Here is a 7,413-nt window from a genome sequence, read left to right on the forward strand (position 1 = left end):
CTGAGTTTCCAAATCAATTTGTTTATGATAGAGAATCAAGGGAATGACATCCACGCAAAAGAGGGTATTCTATCGGGATGTTAAATTATGTTCCACCGGGTACAGGTGATATTTATTATATGAGAATTTTGTTAGCTGTTCAGAGAGGTTGCACAACATATGAGTCTATTAGGACAGTTAATGGAATTACATATTCTAGCTTCCAAGATGCTTGCTATTCCATGGGACTACTGTGCGATGATAGGGAATTCATTGTAGCTATTAATGAGGTAGCTGAACTTGCATCTGGTCATCAATTGAGAAAATTATTTGCGATGCTACCGATATCTAATAGCATTAGCAACCCAGAGCGTGTTTGGAATGCAACTTGGACATTATTAGCTGATGGAATACTATATGAGAGGAGAAAAGCTTTGAAAAACCAAGGTATTTTTCTATGTCTTTTTTTTTTATATCAAGATTGTATTCTCTTATTATCTTTATTTTTATTAATAATATTAATAGTTTTATTTTAGAATTACTTATTAAATATTTCATAAAACCACTATGTGCTTTTTCTAGGACTAAACATGACTGATGACGAATTGAAAAACCTCTGCCTTATTGAGATTGAGAAGATACTCAACAACAATGCGAGATCTTTAAGAGACTATCAATTAATGCCATATCCTGAGATGTCTCATGTTCGCCTTTTTCAGAATAAGCTAATAAAGGAGGAGTTAGCATATGACACAAATGACTTTACTCATACAAACTTATATACAGAACAAAAGATGACTCATGAGCAAAGGTTAGTATTTGATGAGATACTCAATGCTGTTATTACAGACTCTGGTGGTTTTTACTTCGTTTATGGGCATGGTGGGTGTGGTAAGACATTTATTTGGAATGGACTTTCTTCTGCTATTCGGTCTAGAGGAAAAATCATTTTAAATGTCGCATCCAGTGGAATTGCTTCTTTACTCCTACCTGGTGGCAGAACGGCTCATTCTAGATTTTCAATACCCATTACAATTACTGATGAATCTACTTGCAACATCAAGCATGGCAGTTTGAAGGCTGAGCTGCTCATCCAAAGTAGCTTAATAATTTGGGATGAAGCTCCAATGCTCAATAAAATGTGCTTTGAAGCACTTGATTGGACGCTCAGGGATCTTATGTCAGTTACCGATCAACATAAGACACATCAACTATTTGGTGGTAAGGTTGTTGTTCTAGGAGGTGATTTCAGACAGATACTTCCGGTGATTCCGAAAGGAAGTAGACACGATATATTGGCATCTGCTATTAACTCATCCCATCTGTGGTCATTTTATAAGGTTTTGAAACTGCATACGAATATGAGGCTTCTAATGTCTTCTTCGGATCTAGATGAAGGTGAAATGAAGAGATTTGCTAATTGGATACTTGATGTTGGAAATGAAAATATTGGCTCTGTTGTTGGTGATGAATCAGAAGTTGAAATTCCAAATGATCTATTGATTACAACTACTGATGACCCTCTCTCTCATTTGGTAGACTTTGCATATCCAAATTTGTTGCAAAACATGTCAGATTACAGGTATTTTCAGAGTAGGGCAATTCTTGCACCCACGCTTGAGAGTGTCGAGAAGGTAAACGATTTTGTCTTGACAATCTTTCCAGGGATGGAAAAGGAGTATTTGAGATCTGACACAACATGTCAAGCTGATGAGAATGAAGATATACAACAAGAGTGGTTCACACCAGAGTTCCTAAATGATATCAAATGTTCGGGACTACCAAATCACAAGTTGACTTTGAAGTCAGGAGTCGCTGTAATGCTACTGCGAAACATAGACCAAACTTCAGGTTTATGCAACGGGACAAGATTAATAGTTAACGAACTTGGCAGCAACCTAATTGGAGTGACGGCAGTGGCCGGTAGAAATATTGGAGATAAAGTATACATTCCAAGAATGAACTTGATCCCTTCAGATTCAGGATTGCCATTTAAGTTCCAACGGAGACAATTTCCATTGACAGTATGCTTTGCAATGACCATTAACAAGAGTCAGGGTCAATCATTATCACATGTAGGGCTTTATTTGCTAAAATCAGTGTTCACCCATAGACAACTTTATGTTGCTTTGTCAAGAGTTAAGAGTCGCAGTGGCCTCAGGGTTTTAATTCTAGACGAAGACGGTAATCCAAAGTCATCAACAACAAATGTCGTGTTCAAAGAGGTTTTTAATAATATTTAGGTAAGAATAATATTATTTTTATTTTAATAGCATGTTATGATTTATACTTTTGTACAAATATTTACTATAGATATAACTAATTTATCTATAACTCTTTTTTCAGATTTGAAATGAAATGTGTAACAAGGAGCACAACATCCTATACCAATTGCTTTTCTAATGAAGTTAGTAAGATACTAGGTTATCGATCGATAAATTTTTATTAGCTTTTTATATAAAATTTAGTGTAAAATTAACATGCTATTATTACAGTTATATATGTTCTTATTTTTTTCATGTCTCCCTCCTTATGGTTTAAGAATATTATAAACTTCAAACTCTTCTATTTATATTTTACTTTGAATAAAGATAAAACAACATATTTAACACGTTTATTATATAACGACGATGATAGTGTTATACTAAATTTAAAAAAACATATGATTATAAAATATTATTTTTAATTTAACTTATCAAATTTAAATATAAGCCCGTGCATCGCACGGGTTTAACACTAGTTAGTCAAAACAATTGTAAAGGTTTATGTCAACAATGTTGTGGTCTCCACCACATTCGTTGCTTATAAATTGTTAATCGAGCATATTCAAAACGTCAACATTTTTAACATAATAGTCTATATAAGTAAAGTAAATTTAAAGGTAAACTATTATTTAAAAACTTAATATTCACTTACGTCACTCTTATTCACTTTTTTAAATTATTATTAACTTGAACGTCAAAATATCTTTTACAAAATTTATCTCATCTAGTATTTTTTAGAGTTTGACATATAGTTTATTTATAAAAAAGACAAGATGAAATTTTTCTAAAAATAATTAGATATACTTAGAACAAATTCTCTATACAAAAATAACTTCAATTTAACAATTTATATATATAAATTAAACTAAACAGAATGTGTCTAACCAAAAATAGAAAAATAAATTGAACAGAGTGTTTAAAAGTGAAACAAAAACAGTCTTGCTTGAGATTTTCAAGCATTATTTAGTGGATTTGAACTTTTCATCGTTAAGAAAATTATAAAAGATAAATTGAGAAGTTAGTCACTTCTAATCAACAATGATTTCATTAAAAAGTGGGTCATGCAAAATGATAAAATTAAAACATGATTATTATTTACTAAGATTATTATTTTATAAGTGATTTTTATTTGATTATTTTTAACCCGTTGAGGACTCAAATATAACAACCAGCAAAGTTGTCCTCACAGTGCGATAAGTTGCATAATGTCAGCTTAGGGTTTGAAAGGAAAATACCTTCATGAGTGTTAGGTTAAATCTAACAATTTATCACTTTAAATACACTCATAATAAAAGTTGATAAAAACTAATACTTTTACAAACAAATGAAATATGCTTAAATTAAACTAATAAATAATAATTAACTTAGGTTCATCGGTGATAAATTTATTGAGTAAATGTCCAAAATGGTCCTTGAATTTTAAATTGTTATTCAATTTAGTCCTTGATTTTTAAAAATGACCAACTAAATCCCTGAAATTCAAAAACGTGCATCTCTGTTAGTCCTTCGCAGAAGTGCCGTCTAAACGTTGCTGATGTGGAACGTGAACTGCCATGTGGGCATTCCAGCTATATGCTGATGTGTACCAAGATTGAATTTGATTCAAATTGGTATCTGGAATTGCCTAATAATACCCAAATTAGTCCATTTCAATTATAAAACCCTAATTGTCTTCTCTTCTTCGAACTGTATGTTGTGTCCTTATCTTCTTCGACTCTCTTTCTCTTCTTCGACCTCTCTTCTTCGCCCTAAAACCCAAATTGATTTCTCATTTGTGTGAGTGATGATGGGTGGTGGCGAGAGAAGCCAAAGTAGCTCAAGTAGGAACAATTCTGCAAGCAGACCTTATGGCAACAAAGGAATGCGCAATAGGGGAGGTAAGAACGCCGTTTTCTGCAATTGCGGGCTTCGAACGGTGATTAAGTACTCAACGACGGCAGAAAATTCTGATAGACCATTTTATGATTGTCCGAACTATGAGGTAAGGTTATGGCTGTGAAGAAAATGTTAAGATGGTTTCACTTTGAGTTTGGATTCACCTGCGTTTTTTACTCTGCAGTATGGAATCCATTGTAATTTTTTCGCTGGGCTGATGGATGTGAAGAACCAGCTAGTTTGTGCAACACCCATTCCACAACAAGTTTTGCATGAGTTAAATTGGAGGATGATAACCTTGGAGAGTGATGTTAAGACCGTGAATATGATGACAATGGTGCTGCTGGCTTTTGTAGTTACTTTTGGTGTTTGTTTAGGTTTTAGCTTGTTGGGGTTTATATTCAATAAATGGTGATTATGTTATTAAATTTTAAATTTCTTAAGTGGTTTATAATTTCTTGATGAATATGGAATGAAATGAAACACTAATTTTACACGAGTTCAACTCTTGATGCTGCACTTGTTCTGCTAAAATTGTGTTCAATTAAACCAGAAAGAGATAAATCAAAACATGCAACAAAGCTAATATGAAATTAATTTAACATAACATAACTAATTCCGGAATATGGAACAAGTGTTGTTTGTGCTAAAGCACATTGTGCATAACATACTATCACAACCCAAAACATCATAGGCCATAACAACATTCAAAGGCTATGCATACAGGTTTCAAAGGTTACATTACAAAAAGACACATTGTTTAACTATAGCATTCAACTACAACAACATGAACTCAAAAAGCCACTACACTTTGTGCTAGTTAGACATTTTTTCTCGGTGGGTTGAATCCTGGAGTTGGAACAAATTTCAAGAAGGAGGCCAGTTTTTCAGAGGTTGCTGCACTAGCTCCCTGAATAGTCTCTCTTGAAATCTTAGTTGGATGTGGAGCAGTAGTAGCAGTGGATGAAGTTATTCTCTTGATAGGGAGTTTGTTGCACCTCTCACTTTTAGTTCTCAGAAGCCCTTTCTTGGCATTCTTTGTAGTCTTTACAGCCAGTGATAGCAATAACAACAATAAAAAGTGTCATTATATGGATGATGACCCTGTCAAGAATCATATTAGCTGACCAAAAACATATCCTCTCAAGTTAACAAGAAAATGGATTTGTTTCCAAATTGATTAACTCAAGCTCTAATTTTGATAAATGTTTTTAATACTATTAATACTTGAGTTGCAGGTCCTTATTCAGCTCCTAGACCCCCTTCAGCAGTAACTTTTGTTTGAGTTTCAGTTTGTCCTCCTTCAGCACCAACCTCACATTTTGCACTAACAACCTCACCTTCGTTACCTTTAGCACCAACGTCACCCTCATTTACAGCATCTTCAGCAACCTTTGCAGCAGCTGCTAGCTCATCAGCCTTTTGTTTTTTTGCTATTTTATAACTCCTTGTTGTGTAACCAACATCTCCACATGTCCCATAAGTGAATTTGCCATATTTTCTCTTCAATTTTATTGCAGTGCGCTCTTGGTTCCTCCGAACAGGTGCCTCATGTGCATCTTTTTTCCTTACATAATGTGATGGCCTGCCACGGGACTTGCTCCTTACAGGTGGTAAGCAATGGAGGTATTGTGAGATTTTCCACAACTATTGGCCTCTTACCGGGTTGATATGGTATTCATAAGTCTTGTTGTATGAGCCCATTGTTAGTCATGCATGGACATAATTCTCGGGTCTACCATTCATGACTGAAATTGCAGCTATTGCATGACAACAAGGTAACCCTAGCAAATAATAAATTTGAGTAACTAAGTGTGTTGATAGGTATGCTACCGTGCAATTACATAAAAAATAAAACAAAATATTACTTACCCGATAACTGCCAAGACATGCAGCTACATGTTTGATTTTCCAAATCAACCACCACATTATGTGGTTCACCATGCACTTCAAACATGACTTCAGCCGCATCTCTAGACCATATTGGTGTATGATACCTGCTGTAATACCTCTCCTTCGCAAGTCTACTTTGTTGAATCGGAGGTAAGTGTCCCACATGGCTAGAGAGTTTCAGTTTGTTCCTTGCCATACTAGTCATGGCATACCTCCTAATCTCCTCCAGTAAAGTCAAGACGGCCTTGCATCTATATGGTTTGGTGGCAGCGTTGAACACTTCGCACATGTTGTTACACACATTGTCAACCTTTGGAAAGTCTTTGTAGTGAGCCCTGGTCCATGCCCGCCTAGGAAACTTGTCTAAATATGCCCACGCCTTCTCATTTATCCTCTTTATAGACTGCATATGCCCGTTGAATTCCTGGACAGTCATTGCTCTAACACACTTCCAAAGTAAACTCTTCAAGTGTGAGTCCTTCCATTGTTTTTAAAAGTTTTGCCAAAGGTGCCACACACAGAAGCGATGATGCGCACCTGGCATAACCTCGCGCAATGCTGGGATCAGACCCTACAAGATAACAAAATAGTCACTAAAAAACCTGAGCAAATAACAAATTCTGCAATTGGAATAACAATAGTATACTAAATGAAGTTGATAGTACAAATCCAGCAAGGCTAATCAAGTTTCTAACCAAGTTTCTATACTATACAAATCCAGCAAGGCTAGTACAAATCCAGCAAGGCTAGTACAATGCTATTTGAAACGAATTGAATTTAAAATGAATTATTTTGTTTGGAATCAATTATTAATATAAAATAGTCCTTCGAATTGTGTTCATTAATTCAAAATGGTCCTTAAAATCATATAACGTGCCTCTAATTGAAGCATATAGGTTACCTTCTGCATGTCAAAGATGAAGCACCAACCATGCTCTGTCTGATCTCCAATGTCTTCATGCAAGAACTCCAAGAACCACTTCCAGTTGTATTTGTTCTCAACATGAACAATTGCCCATGCAATTGGGTACACATGATTATTTGCGTCCTGACCCATGGCGCACAGCAGCCAACCTCCATAATAGGTCTTCAAAAAAGCCCCATCAAGACCTACCAAGAGTCTACAGCCACCCACAAAACCTTTCTTGCATCCATGCAAACAGACATAACACCTTTCAAATACACCTTCTCCGTTAGGCATCGGACTAACACCTAACTTGACAGTTGAACCCGGATTAGATCTCAATAGCTCCTCTGCATAGTTTCTGAGTTTAGCATATTCTGCAGCTTCATCACTCCTCACTATTTTTCTTGCATCACCCAAAGTTCTTGTAATTGTAGTCCTAGACAATTGTATTCTAGTTTTTGCTTTAAAGTAATTAAAAACCTCACAGTATCTAAA

The 7,413-nt window shown here is 35.1% G+C and overlaps 1 pseudogene; it reads left to right on the forward strand.

Annotated features, from left to right (window-relative positions):
• Positions 1-2,222, forward strand: part of LOC107606564 — a 5,070-nt pseudogene extending 2,848 nt beyond the window's left edge.

Source organism: Arachis ipaensis, chromosome B07 (assembly GCF_000816755.2).
Source record: "Arachis ipaensis cultivar K30076 chromosome B07, Araip1.1, whole genome shotgun sequence".
NCBI classification, from domain to species: domain Eukaryota; kingdom Viridiplantae; phylum Streptophyta; class Magnoliopsida; order Fabales; family Fabaceae; genus Arachis; species Arachis ipaensis.